Source organism: Natator depressus, chromosome 24 (genome assembly GCF_965152275.1).
Source record: "Natator depressus isolate rNatDep1 chromosome 24, rNatDep2.hap1, whole genome shotgun sequence".
NCBI lineage: Eukaryota > Metazoa > Chordata > Testudines > Cheloniidae > Natator > Natator depressus.
Window position 1 is genome coordinate 17,687,321 of NC_134257.1, and position 15,020 is coordinate 17,702,340.

The 15,020-nt window shown below is 62.3% G+C and overlaps 1 pseudogene; it reads right to left on the reverse strand.

Moving 5' to 3' along the window:
• Positions 1-7,979: 7,979 nt before the first annotated feature.
• LOC141977402 (protein NKG7-like) lies at positions 7,980-12,056 on the reverse strand (annotated as a pseudogene).
• Positions 12,057-15,020: the final 2,964 nt, after the last annotated feature.

A 15,020-nucleotide genomic window follows, 5' to 3' on the forward strand; every position in this document is an offset into this window, starting at 1 on the left:
CGAGCCCACAGCCCCCCGGGACGGTTCTGGGCTAACTCAATGCCAGACACTAGGCCTATTAACGAGCCATCGCACTTCCCTTGTGGCAAGCCTGGGGCTAGAAACCCAGGAGTCCTGTCTCCCATCCCCCCACTCCCCAACCACTAGACCCCACTCCCCGCCCAGATCCGCAGAGAGAACCCAGGAGTCCTGGCTCCCAGCCCCCCAACCACTAGACCCCACTCCCCTCCCAGAGCCGCAGAGAGAACCCAGGAGTCCTGGCTCCCAGCCCCCCTGCGCTAACCACTAGACCCCGCTCCCCCCCTCGCTGGAGATTGAACCCAGGAGTCCTGACCTTCTTCTCCCCCGCAGGCCCCGCTCCGCCGCGCCAAGCGCTGCAACAGCCAGCTCCCGAACCGCAAGTTCCGCTTAAAAGTACCTGCTGCCGGAATCCGGGCTGCGGCCCCTGCTGTCCCACCTGAGCCCGCCGCGCAGCGCTAGGGGGCGCCCTCACCCCCGCCCGGCTCCCGGCCCCGGCTCCCGGCCGCGCCGCGTCTCCGCCCGGACCCCCCGCCCCGGACCCGCCTTATTGCTTCCTTTGCTTCAGTCTCTGCTTGTTATTGGCCATTAAACGTGGGTTTTCAAGTCGGCAGCGTGTCGTCCTCGGTACTGAATTGGACCCAGGAGTCCTGGCTCTCAGCTCCCCCTGCTCTAAATCCCGAGACCCCACCCCCCTGCCAGAGCCAGGGACAGAACCCAGGAGTCCTGGCTCCCTCCCTTCCCCCCTCATTCTAACCAGGACGCTACAGAGGTGGCCGCAGCTCAGAGCCGGGCGAGCCGTGTGCCAGGGCTGGGCGGCTGGTCCCCAGCTGTCCCACCCCAGAGGTGGCTGCATCGCGGCACCAGCCGTTCTCTCTCATCACCCTCTTCCCAGTGCTTTGGTTCCCCTCGGGCCTGGGCGGTGAGTGTCCAGCCACAGCCGAGCAGCTCGAAGAGCGAGGGGAACCCCTGAGGGAAACCGAGGCAACCTCAAACTCTTCAGCCCGGGGCGAAGCTGGAAATGGCTTTTATTTAGCTGCAGCAGCGAAAGGGTTAACACAGACCGACCGGGTCGGCATAACTCTGTCTGGAGCAGTAGCTGCCTCCCAGGTGTATCAGCAGAGCCCAGAGTGGCCCCCACCTGAGGGGCGGGGGGGGGGGGGCACGGCCCAGACACAGCCAGAGACAGGCCCTGCCCCAGCTGAGATCAGGGCCCGGTTCTGCCCACAGACAGCGAGAGACCATCTCCAACAAGCTCACAGCGCAAGTAGGCAAGTGGAATGTTATACTCCTCATGTTACAGCTGGGAAACTGAGGCACAGAGGGGGGTGCGGACTTGCCCAGGGTCACAGAGGCATTCTGGAGCAGAGCTGGGAGTAGGTCCCAGGTGTCCGGCGTCCCAGGCTAGCCACAAGGCAGGCCAGCTATCCCACCGCTGACCCCAGTCTCTCTTTAGCTCACTGCCTGCAATGACCCGGTCCCCTCGTCTGGGCTTAGACGTTGGCGTAGGTGGTTTCCTGTGTGAATCGTTCCCTGTCGCCTTTCTCCCTGTAGCCTCTTCCTGCTCCTCCTCCTCCCCTCCCTTTCTTCTCAGGGGCTCCCCTTTCCCCAGTGAAGTCCTGTGCGGGGAGAGACCGGGTTAGCTGGGAAGAGTGGGCGCCATGCCCAGGGGAAAGGATGGGTGGGGACGCCGGTGGGGAGCGCTGGAGTGGGGAAATCCCAGCAGAGGGGGATTCTGGGAGCGGGGGAGGGGGTCCCAGAGCCCATGTGGAGCGGGGGGAGGACTCCCAGCAGGGTGGGGGATGGGGCAGGGATGGGGACAGGGTCTGGGATAACCCACTGGAGGGCACCGTGGAAGCTGGATGCTCACAGGAGTGACAGACCTGCCCATCTCCGGTCCCTTGGCACCGTCCGGCCATGGCGGGGCCCCTGCCCCGCTGCCTGGGGTGAAACCATCATCAATATCCCGCCTCTAGGCCCATCCAGCCTGGTGTCCCGCCTCCTCCCTCCTACCCCAATGGGACCCATGGTCCATCTATCCCAATATCTCTTCCCTGCCCCCACTGCCATCCCAGAGCAGCAGAGCTGCATGTCAGGGGACGCCCAGGCCTGGGCTAGCAGGGGGTGCGGGTCAGGAGCGAGGGGCACAAGGAGAGATAGGGGGAGCCCAGGGCAGGGACAGCAGGGAGCTGCGGGTCAGGAGTGAGGGGCACTGGCAGCGCTGGGGGGAGGCCAGGGCTGGGCTAGCAGGGGGATGTGGGTCAGGAGTGAGGGCCCCTGGCAGAGCTGGGGGGGCAAGCTCAGGGCTGGCATAGCAGGGGGCTGTGGGTTGGGATTTAGGGCAGCAGGTGGAATTTCACACTTCCAAGAAATGATAGTTGATCTTGGGGGATCTATTTATTCCCTTATTCCAGGCTACGGTTCCCACCAGATCCTTCTCCCGTCCCGCCTGAGTTTTACCTTCTCTTCACGACTTTCCAGGCCACTGCAGCCCCAGCACCAACCAGCAGAAGGCTTCCACAAGCCGTCAAGGCCACCATGTGTGTCAGGGAGAAGCCCGCTGCAAACCAACATCTGGTGTGAGCGGTGGGATCGGCTGGGCAGCAATGGGCCCTTCAGGGCTTGTAATGAACTTGTGGGTACGGCGTAGGGCAGGGTCCCCTGACGGGGAGAGCCGCCGAGGGCTGGCCTAGCCATGGGGACCGAGCCCCCTTGCCCACCTCTCCAGGGAGGCATGGGGGGAAAGGGGGCAGGTGGGAACTGTGTGACTTATATCTGGGCTGCCATCTGTCTAAGTGGCTGGCACATAGCACCGTATTTCCTCACATATACATCTCTGGCTGAAGACGAACAGGCCACTGCTTTCTGCTAATGGCAAAACTGGATCCCATGCCCAGCCCCCTGGCCGGGCCCCACAGCTCCCCGCTCACGACGTGGCCCCGCAGCCACGAAGTCGCCTGCAGCTCTGGGCCCTCGAAGTCCCCGGGGAGGGTGCGGTTGGACTCGAGGTGGGGTGGGGGGTTCCCCTCGGCTGCGCAGTGACACGTGGCCGCCCCCCCGGGCCGGCCGGCCGCCCCCCCGGGCCCGCTGCCCCGCACCGTGCAGTTCCCCCACGGCAGCAGCTTCGGCGGGTCTGCAACGGGACACGGGATGGGTGGGGGGCCGTGTCTCCTGGAACCCCACTGCCCTCCTATAGAAGAGTTAATACTGCTGAGCTCTCCAGGACCCGCCGGCCTCACCTGTCACGTCCACCGGCGGTTGGGCCTCCATGTAGCTGTACTGAAAGTCTCCCTTCATGAAGCGGAAGTGGTAGTGGGCCCTGTCTCGGGCCCTCATGTTGCTGATGCTCAGGGAGCAGTTGTCCGGGGTGGCCCCCACCATGTGGATCCGGCCCCCAGGCTCCCAAAGGGCCCTGCCAGGATCTGTGGTGGCCACGGCCGGCCCGGTGCCCCTGTTGTCGTCCTTGAGGAACCAGTATTTGTTGGCGACCCCGGAGGATTCGAACTTGGCTGTGAAATTACAGGGGAGCAGGACGCAGAGACCCTGCTGGGCCGTGACACGGGACGGGACGTGGATCCGATAGACGGGCTCCTGGCAGAGCCGACTTGCCGGGGAAACAGACCAGCTTTGCCGGTGCCCCTCAGGCCCGACCCGCGCCCCCCGATCCACCCCAGCCCGACACAGAGCTCTGCCGGTGCCCCTCAGGCCCGACCCGCGCCCCCCGATCCACCCCAGCCCGACACAGAGCTCTGCCGGTGCCCCTCAGGCCCCACCCGCGCCCCCCGATCCACTCCCGCCCCACACAGAGCTCAGCCAGTGCCCCTCTGGCCCGACCCGCGCCCCCCGATCCACCCCCGCCCCACACAGAGCTCAGCCAGTGCCCCTCAGGCCCAACCCGCGCCCCCCGATCCACCCCCGCCCCACACAGAGCTCAGCCAGTGCCCCTCAGGCCCGACCTGCGCCCCCCGATCCACCCCCGCCCCACACAGAGCACTGCCGGTGACCCTCAGGCCCAACCCGCGCCCCCCGATCCACCCCCGCCCCACACAGAGCTCTGCCGGTGACCCTCAGGCCCCACCCGCGCCCCCCTGATCCACCCCCGCCCCACACAGAGCTCAGCCAGTGCCCCTCAGGCCCAACCCGCGCCCCCCGATCCACCCCAGCCCGACACAGAGCTCTGCCGGTGCCCCTCAGGCCCCACCCGCGCCCCCCTGATCCACCCCCGCCCCACACAGAGCTCAGCCAGTGCCCCTCAGGCCCAACCCGCGCCCCCCGATCCACCCCCGCCCCACACAGAGCTCTGCCGGTGACCCTCAGGCCCCACCCGCACCCCCCTGATCCACCCCAGCCCCACACAGAGCTCAGCCAGTGCCCCTCAGGCCCAACCCGCGCCCCCCGATCCAACCCCGCCCCACACAGAGCTCAGCCAGTGCCCCTCAGGCCCGACCTGCGCCCCCCGATCCACCCCCGCCCCACACAGAGCTCTGCCGGTGCCCCTCAGGCCCCACCCGCGCCCCCCTGATCCACCCCCGCCCCACACAGAGCTCAGCCAGTGCCCCTCAGGCCCAACCCGCGCCCCCCGATCCACCCCCGCCCCACACAGAGCTCTGCCGGTGACCCTCAGGCCCCACCCGCACCCCCCTGATCCACCCCAGCCCCACACAGAGCTCAGCCAGTGCCCCTCAGGCCCGACCCACGCCCCCCGATCCACCCCCGCCCCACACAGAGCTCTGCCGGTGCCCCTCAGGCCCCACCCGCGCCCCCCGATCCACCCCCGCCCCACACAGAGCTCTGCCGGTGCCCCTCAGGCCCCACCCGCGCCCCCCGATCCACCCCTGCCCCACACAGAGCTCTGCCGGTGCCCCTCAGGCCCCACCCGCGCCCCCCGATCCACCCCCGCCCCACACAGAGCTCTGCCGGTGCCCCTCAGGCCCCACCCGCGCCCCCCGATCCACCCCTGCCCCACACAGAGCTCTGCTGGTGCCCCTCAGTCCCAAACCGCAGCCCCCTGCTAGCCCAGCCCTGGGTTCCCCCCACCCCACAGCACTGCCAGAGCCCCTGTAATTCCCCAAACCATAATTTATTTGTCCAGTATCAGGGATTTCCCTGCCACCCCCCCTGAAATCCCCCATCACCCCACAGTGTTGAAGCCAAACAAGGGGAGGAACATCCCAGGAACCCAAGATGGCACCAACCCGCCAGCTGCAGGTTCAAATGGGGCAGCGACGTCCGAACGGCCCAAAGCACAAACCAAGCCACCGACTGAAGAAACCGCAACCTAAGGGCAGTTCTCCATGTTTGCGGCTCAAACGTTTCCCATTTAGTGACCTTACACAAGAAGCCCCTGGCACACCTCTTGCCGCAAAGCTTACGCGGAAGGAAAGCGTCTCACTGACAGAGTGGGGAAAAGCGGAGAGCGGAGTGGGGTCCGGTGGGCTGGGAGGGCGGGGGGGCTGTGACCAGGACTCCTGGGTTCTATCCCTGGCTATGGGAGGGAATGGAAGGGGATTGGAGTCTAGTAGGGAGGGGGAGACTGGGAGCCAGGACTCCTGGGTTCCATCCCCAGCTCTGGGGGATTCCTGCCAGCCCAGCTGTCTCTGCTATTGTTCTCTTCCCCTGGCAGAGCGGTGCAAGGATGATTTCAATGCAGAGCTTGGTGGAAGGGGGCATCTGGCTGGCTCCTTGCACCCACACCCTCCCGCTCAGCAGCTCCGGGGGGCTGCCAGCGCCTGGACTCATGGGCTCCGCGATTTGCTCCTCTCAGCGGGTCCCAGATCGCTGCATGGTGGGAAAGAGGGAGGGGAAATGACTTTGCAGAGCAGGGGAGTGGGGTCTAGCGGTTAGCGCTGAAGGGGCTGGGAGCCAGGACTCCTGGGTTCTAGCCCTGGCTCGGGGAGCGGACTGGGGACGAGTGGTTAGAGTGGACCGGGGCTGGGACTCACACACAGGGTCTGTCTGTACTTACCCAGGGCCCGGGTGATTCTGCGCCCAGCCCAGAATCAGCGGGTGCCGAACCGCAGACACTGCAACTCCCACCTCCCAGAGGGAAACCACTTCCTGCCAAAACCGCCCAGCCCCACACAGCACTGACCCACGGGCCCCTGTAGCCCAGCGTCCCGCCTGCCCCCATCCATGTGCGCACAGAGCTGGGGGCAGTGCCCTCTCCCTGCGTCCCTCCCCCACCGCCTGTGTGCTCAGCCCCTGGGCCTCTCCCACACCCCGGCCCTGGTTTTCACACCCGCTGCTGGAAATGTGCCCGGCTGACTGGGGTGAGGTTTTCTGGGGTGCGAGCTTGGCTGGTGAGAGGCCGTGTCCCCTCCACCTTCCAGCCCAAGAGGCTGCGTTGCTGGCAAACTGCCCCCGGCCCCCTTCCCCGCCCACACCTGGCCTCCAGCCTGTGGCTGGCTTCACTACCCGGCTACTCCCGAATTAAACTGCAGAGCAACCCCAGCAAGTGCTCGACCCCACCCCGCTCCCTGCTGGAGATCTGCGGCGTACACGGCCCAGTCCATGCACGGCCCAGTCCGCGCCCGGTGCTGTACGGGTCCGTCAGCTCAGCAAAGGCCAGTGTCCTGCCCCAGCGCCATAGTCCCCAGCCCCGGTTCCCACACACGCCGGCGTCGAGGGAACGCGAACGTGACCGGATTCACTCCGGCACGGCAGCGGCTCAGTGACGAGGCCTGAAAGTCAGCGCTGGGTACAGAGGAAATCAAAAGGCCAACTGGGCAAACTCACAGCTAAGGTCACCGGCTAAATCAACAGCAAAGCGACCAATTTGTCGCACCCGAAGCTGTGGTACGTTTCACAAACTGGCTGTCCTTGCAACCGGGGGCCCCCTCCTCCCGTCACATAACACGCGAACCAGGGGGCACCTGGCAAAATGAACAGATGGCAGGTTTAATGCAAACTACACAAAGAACAGTTTCTCACCCGCCCCCAACACCACGCCGTTAACCTGTGGAACTCCTTGCCAGGGGCTGTTGTGAGGACCAAACCTAGAACTGGCTTCAAAAAAGGATGACAAGTTCCTGGAGGATCCGTCCAATAGCAGCTGTTCGCCAAGATGGGCAGGTGGCAGAGGGAAGTGTGGGGACTCACAGAGCCTGTGGCCGTAGTGGGGGGCAGGCAGGGTTCCCACCTGCAGACAGCAGGGGGCAGCAAATCCCCCCCAGACGCCAGTGGGAAGCCCCCCAAAAGTGTTACCTCCCTCCTCGAACTTCTGTCAGGTGGACGGCTTATAATGGAGCGGGCGATCGTATGCCAGTCAATATGGTAGCGACTGGGACACGGCCTGTGGGTAGGTTAGAATTGAGCCTGCGTGTGTGTGTGAGAGTAGATACGACAACAATGGGCGCTGTGGAGTGTGTGTGTGGTGGGGGGGCACAGAGCTACATTAGATGGGCGGCTTATTGTGGGGTTGCACGTCTCTGTGAGTAATTATGGTAACTAGGCCATTCCTCGCCCCAGAGCCAGCCAGATTCTGCCCCCACCCCCACACACACTTCCTGGATGGGAGCTGGCGCCCCCTAGCGGGGAAAGAGCTCATGTCCCATTCCCTGCCCAGCAGCCATCCTGGCTCCTAGACCCCCTGCTTTAAGCCCCAGACCCCACTCCCCTCCTACAGCCAGGGAGAGAACCCAGGAGTCCTGACTCCCAGCCCCCTCCGCTCTAATTACCAGACCCCACTCCCCTCCTACTGCCAGGGAGAGAACCCAGGAGTCCTGATTCCCAGCACCCCCCCCCCCGCTCTAATTACCAGACCCCACTCCCCTCCTACTGCCAGGGAGAGAACCCAGAAGACCTTTGATGGACATGGGAGGGGAGTCTGGGGGTCATGGGGGGGGATTAAACCACCAGAGAGGAGTCTTTGAGAACAGGATCTTTAATCTCCATGGAACGGGGGGGGGGGCCCATTGCTGGGGGGTCCAGCAGGGTGCAGTAGGGACCCTCTCTCTCTCTCACACGCACACACTGCCCCCTGCTCGTGGCTGTTGGGGGAATAGGTCCCAGGACACTGCAGGCTCCATCCGGCCCACTAGGCTCCCGGCCCCATCCTTGGTGCCACCGCGGGCCCCACACTTGGCTCTAGGAGGATTGGTGGGCGACCAGCGTCACCACACCTGGGGGGAGAGAAGAGAAATGGGCTCAGAGCAGCAATGGGAGCACCATCTACTGGTACGCAGCACCCCACCCCAGAGGTGGCTGCATCTCAGCGCCGGGCGAGGGATCCCTGTATCACCAGCCCCTGCGCCCCACCCCAGAGGCAGCTGCCTTTCAACACTCCCTTATGTTGCACTCACCAGTGATGAGGAAGAGGGGGAAGGAGGCCCAGCCGAGGCCGAAGGACCAGCCGAAGGTGACTTGGCGCTGGGCGGCATTCACGGCCCCAGCGAACTCTCCTGTGTACACGGCCAGCGCGATCATGGCACAGAGCCCTGGGGCAAAGGGAACAGGACGGACACCCCTTAGTGTGGCCCACGCACAGTCCCAGCCCCTGCGCCGTCCCACCACCGGGGCGGGGGGGCTGCCAGAGCCCAGGGCAGGATTCTGGGAGGGGGGCAGCTGGGGCTCAGTTCCCCTCCCCTGGCTGCGGGCGGGGGAAGATGAGTTCCCCCGGGAGGGCGGAAGGGGGGACGTACCCGCACTGAAGCTGCCCAGGAAGGAGACCAAGGTCAGGGACACGGAGCCGGGGTGGGAGTGCAGGAACGAGGCGAGGAGAGCGAACGAGGAGACCGACCCAGCGATCACGCCCAGCACTGTGAAAACCCTGGTGACCTTTAAAGAGACTGTAGCAAAGGACGGGGTTAAATAAACAACACTGCACTGAACTGGTTAGAGAACCCAGGAGTCCTGCCACCCAACCCCCCCTGCTCTAACCACTAGCCCCCATTCCCCTCCCACAGCCAGGGACAGACCTGCCCGAAGGTGCTGGTTGGTGGCAGAGGTGGGCTCCCTGGCGGAGCCGGGCTGCCCTTACCTGATGCTGAAGAAATTTGTCCACACACCGAATTCAGGCAGCTCTTCCACAGCCCCTCATGGAGGGACCCGAGGACGGCGTCGTCCACCAGCCAGTGGTCGGAGCCCAGGGCCACCAGCAGCAGCAGGAGGCTGAGCAGGGCCAGGACGGTGCTGAGGATCCGGGGAGACGCCATCGCCTGGGGGGCAGCGCTGGGATCCGGGAAGCAGCTGGGGGTGGGGAACGAGTCAGACGCAAATCCCGGCCCAGAGCAGCTGGGCTGAACCAGAGCCTTGGGGCCTGGACCTCAGGCCGCTCCACAGATGGATCCAGGTCGATGGGTGCGTGTGGGACGGATGGAGGGATGGGGCGGGGCATGTGGGGAGAGGTGGATGGAGGAGTGGGGATGGACAGATGGATGGATGGGGTGTGGGGAGGGGTAGAGGGTGTGTGTATGGAGAAGGAGGGATGGGGTGGGGCGTGTGGGGAGGGAGGGATGGACAGAGGGATGTGTATGGGGAGGGATGGGGGTGTGTGGGGAGGGATGGAGGATGGGGTGTGGGTGGGGGAGGAGGGATGGATATGTGGGGAGGGATGGGGCAGTGTGTGTGGGGAGGGTGGATGGTAGGTGGGGAGAGGGATGGGAAGGGGGTGGGTGGGGAGGGATGGAGGGAGGGAGGGGGCAGGGCATGTGGGGAGGGTGGAGGGAGGGTGGGGAGAGGGATGGGATCAGGGCATGTGGGGAGCGCTGGAGGTGTGGGGGAGGGATGGAGGGATGGATGGGGTGTGTGTGGGGAGGGATGGAGGGAGGGGGCAGGGCGTGTGGGGAGGGTGGATGGAGGTGTGGGGGAGGGCTGGAGGGCTGGATGGGGTGTGTGGGGGGAGGGATGGAGGGAGGGGGCAGGGTATGTGGGGAGGGCTGGAGGTGTGGGGGAGGGCTGGAGGGATGGATGGGGTGTGTGATAAATAATGGGGGGGGTAGCTCCCTTTGATGGACACCCACCCAGCCAGTTAGCTGTCAAATCCCTCTTGGTAGCTGTCCTCGACTTGCTTTACCTGTAAAGGAGTAAAAAGTCCCCCAGGTCAAGAAGGGAAAGGGGGCGCCTGGCCCACAGGGCCAAGAGGAAGGTCGAACTTTTTTAAAATTGGGAAAGAAACTTTCCCTTTGTCTGTTCTCTGGGGCTGGAGGGACGGAGCAGCCCTGCCATGAGCCGCGAAGCCAGGTATGAGCCGATCACGCCCAGATCGACTTCTCTGGACGCCACGCGTGCCGGTGGATCACAAGGTTTAGCTAGACGGGATCAGGGTGATTTCTTTTATTTCAGTTTGGCTCGTGGACTCCTCTGTGCTAACCCCAGTTGCTTTTATTGGCTTGTAACCTTTACGCTGAACCCCACTAACCCTGTGCTATGGGGCGGGGTGGGGGGCAGGACCACACCCAAATCACAGCCCGAGAGATGGAGGGTGAGACCCGCAGCTTAGAGAGAGGGGTGTGTACGGGGACAGACAGAGCGGTGTGTGAGGGGACGGACGGACAGAGGGGCGTATGAGGGGATGGCTGGACGGACGAAGAGCTGTGAGAGGGGATGGACAGAGGGTGGGTGTGTGAGGGGATGGCCGGATGGAGGCAGGAGTTTGGGGATGGCTGGACAGGGAGGTGTATGAGGGGATGGGTGGATGGATGGATGGAGGGGTGTGAGGCGATGGATGGACAGACGTACAGAGGGATGTTTGGGGATGGATGGATGGATGGATGGACAGAGGGGTGTGGGGGGGTGGACAGATGTATGGAAGGAGGGTGAGGGGATGGCTGGACAGAGGTTGGGTATGTTTGCGGATGGAGGTGGGGGTTTGGGGATGGATGGACGGACAGAGGGGTGTGGGGGGGTGGACAGTTGTATGGATGGAGGGTGAGGGGATGGCTGGACAGAGGGTGGGTATGTTTGCGGATGGAGGTGGGGGTTTGGGGATGGACGGACGGACAGAGGGTTGTATGGGAAGGGATGGAGGGTGGGTATGTTTGGAGCTGGCTGGATGGGGGTGCGTGTGAGGGGAAGGACAGATGGATGGAGCAGTGTGTGTATGGGGATGGATGGAGGGGTTTGGGGCTGGCTGGACAGAGGGGTGTTTGAGGAGGGATGGATGGAGATGTTTGCGATGGAGGTAGGGGTTTGGGGCTGGCTGAACGGAGATGGATGTGTGAGGGGAAGGACAGATGGACAGAGGGGTGTGTGAGGGGATGGCTGGACAGACGGGATGTGTGTGAGGGGACGCATGGATGGATGGAGTGGTGTCGGGGGGATGGCCAGTGGGTGGGTATATTTGTGGACAGAGGTGGAGGTTGGTTGGACAGAGGGGTGTGTGAGGGGATGGACGGACGGACGGATGGACAGAGGGGTGTGTGAGGGGATGGACAGAGAGAGGGGTGGGGGGGATGGCTGGAGGGTGGGTATGTTTGTGGATGGAGGTGGGGCTTTGGGGCTGGCTGGACAGAGGGGTGTGCGAGGGGATGGACGGATAGACGGACAGAGAGGTGGGGGGGTGGCTGGAGGGTGGGTACGTTTGCGGATGGAGATGGGGCTTTGGGGCTGGCTGGACAGAGGGGCAGAGGGGTGTGTGGGGAGATGGACGGACAGAGAGGTGTGGGGGGGGATGGCTGGAGGGTGGGTACGTTTGCAGATGGAGGTGGGGCTTTGGGGCTGGCTGGACAGAGGGGCAGAGGGGTGTGTGGGGGGGTGGCTGGAGGGTGGGTACGTTTGTGGATGGAGGTGGGGGTTTGGGGCTGGCTGGGCAGAGGGGTGTGTGGCGGGGTGGCTGGAGGGTGGGTACGTTTGCGGATGGAGGTGGGGGTTTAGGGCTGGCCGGACGGGGGCGGGGTTGGGGCTGGCCGGAAGGGGTTGTGGGGCCAGACAGACACTCGAACCCCCCCACCGAGCGCCCCCTTCACCTGCTCTGCGACTCCTGCTCCCTCGCAGGGTTGGCTCCGGCTCCAGCCCTGACCCCCCCATGGGGCCTCTTGCTCCCGGGTGGCTTCCTGGGAGGGGCAGGGATGCAGCAAGGGCCCATTGCACCATCCCCACATCCTCTGTGTCAGTTCCTCCCTGCAGCCCGCAACCCCCGCCCCCCTCGCCAGCGCCCTCAGCTGCCCCCGGGATCTCCCATCCGAGCCCCAACCACCCCCCAGCCTGCTTAGTAAGGGAAACCCCTGAGTATAGACCCCAGGAGTCCTGCCCCCCCCCAACCTGCTCTCCCACTCCCCTCCCAGAGCCGGGCAGAGAACCCAGGAGTCCGGGCTCCCAGCCCCCCCGGCTCTAACCACTAGCCCCCACTCTCCTCCCAGAGCTGGGGATAGAACCCAGGAGTCCTTTGATGCACACTTGAGGGGAGTGTGGGGATAGGGGGCCCTCTGGGGGGGGGGAATAAGTCACCTGACAGGAGACTCTGAGAACAGGCCCTTCAATCTCCATGGAACAAGGGGGGGGTTGGCAGGTTTTTTTCCCAGGGGAGGGGTAGTAAGAGGAAGAGGGGAGGGGATCACTGCTTGGGTCTGTGGGAGCCCAGGGTAACACACACACAGAGCAGGGTCCAGCCCCTCCAGCAGGGGGCAGCAGGGCACACGCACACACACACACACACACACACACACACACACACAAAGAGCAGAGCCCAGCCCCTCCAGCAGGGGGCAGCAGGGCACACACACACACACACACACACACACAGACAGAGCAGCGCCCAGCCCCTCCAGCAGGGGGCAGCAGGGCACACACACACACAGACACAGAGCAGGGCCCAGCCCCTCCAGCAGGGGGCAGCAGGGCGCACACACACACACACACACACACACACACACACACACAGAGCAGGGCCCAGCCCCTCCAGCAGGGGGCAGCAGGGCACACACACACACACAGAGCAGAGCCCAGCCCCTCCAGCAGGGGGCAGCAGGGACACACACACACACACACACACACACACACACAGAGCAGGGCCCAGCCCCTCCAGCAGGGGGCAGCAGGGCACACACACACACACAGAGCAGGGCCCAGCCCCTCCAGCAGGGGGCAGCACACACACACACACACGGTTGGCCCTTCGGCACTCCCACAGCAAGCCGGATTACCCACAGGCATGTGTCGATCCACTGGCCCGGGGGCTACATGGCCAAGGTCTAGACTGCTGCCTGGTGAAGCCGCTTACACTCCTGGGCATGACCATAACGTGCACCCGCCTGGAGGGTGGCACCGTTGCGGGACCGCTGGGTGGGAGGGGGCACGTCCTATAAAACACTGGTGCCACCTTCCGAGTAAGGCCAGGCGGGGATTCCGTGGCCGGAGCATGCCCGGGGACGTGACCCCGCTTCCCCCGGGGCGTCACCAGGTAACGTGGGTGCACCTGGCTCAGCAAGCTCGTTAGCCAAGCGTGCCGCTGACGGTGAGTCTCGAGACGCCGCCACGTTGTCCATCTCTGTGCTGCCAGGTCTCTTCGCAGGGCGCTCTCACAAGCAGGCAGGGCGTTTGCTCTCCGCCGTCAAGGGGCCCAGTTGCGTCCTGGGCCCTGGGCATTGGTGGCAGGACTGGGATTCCTGACTGGGGTTTGGCTGCCTGCTTTGGCCACCTCTGGTCCAGGCCTGGCGTATACGGCGCAGATAACCAACTTGCAATAAGCAACCCTGCCGGCTCTGCCGCGCCGATTCGAACTCTGATGCGAAAGCGACCGAGAAAGGGCCAGACATCGGCTACTGCTCGGCAGAGGACGATCGGCTTTAAACTAGCTTCTCTCTCTGCCCTGTTTTCGACGCAGCTTCATTCGCTTGGATACAATTTTCCAAAGAATCTAAATGACTGAGGCATCTAATTCTCATGGGACTGAGGACCCCACAGCTTAGATCCCCAAAGGTATGCATGCTCCTAACTCCCATTGGCTCTTCATAGGTATTTTGGCACATGTGTCTACATATGCACCTTTGAGGAAATGGGCATATGTGACTTAGGAGCTTTTGAAAAATTCTTCGCTTTTATTTATATTTTTATATACACATCTAAAAACCTAAGAAATTCAGTGCAAAAAACTTTGTGATTATTTCAACATAAGTTAACACATAGGGCTGGTCAGCAGCCTGAATTTCTATTCTGTGGGACATTCTGACATTTTGAATTTTGCTTGTTCCAAATGGGAACAAAAAGTCCAAATCTGAACATTGCCCGCAAATGGAAAATTCCAAAAAATTTCTGCGTGGGACCATCCAAATGTTTCCATTTGTTTCATTTAGGCTTTTAATAGTCTATTAAAATATTCAAGGTCATATACATTATATTCATGCAGGCTTAAATATTATGTCGTACTAATAGTCATATTTGGAATGTAAAAGTCAAAACGAAACACTTCCACATGACCCAAAGGAAATGATGTGACTTGTCCCTGTTAAAACCCACAAATTCCTGCAAAACATTTTGGTAGCTAGATAGATTTATGCACAAATATGTAATATCGCTTTGGCTTTAGAGCCAGCTTAATTGCCTTAAAAACTTGTTATTAAAAAGAAAGCAAATTTAACTTGAGCAAATGTTTGTAAGGGCCTCGCTTGACAGGGGCTTGGTCCACGACTAGAGCTGTCAGATGCTATGAACATACAAATTAATAATAATTTATTTCCAAATATTTAAACCAGTTTAATACCGCGCTGGCACTTGAGACAGTGTAAGTTGCTTTCAAGGATCTTTCCTGCCTTTGACCAAAAACCAAGGAAATTAAAAAATTGTTTAAAAAACATTGCTGGGATTTCAGAGGTTTGAACTACAAATGCTGCCAAGTGGTTTAAAACCGCTTTAGGGTTTGAGGCCCTTCAGACAAAGGGTTTCCAGGCATGACTAGTGCTTTTGTGGGTAGAAATCAACGCAGGAACAAACCGTTTTAAGGACCTTTATTCTTTGTCTTTAAAAAAAGAAAAGAAAAACCAGGGAAATTCAATGCATAAAACTTTGTTAAAGGCAAAAATCAGAGCTGCCTGGCCAAAGACACAAAACTTTAAAACTACACTTCCTGC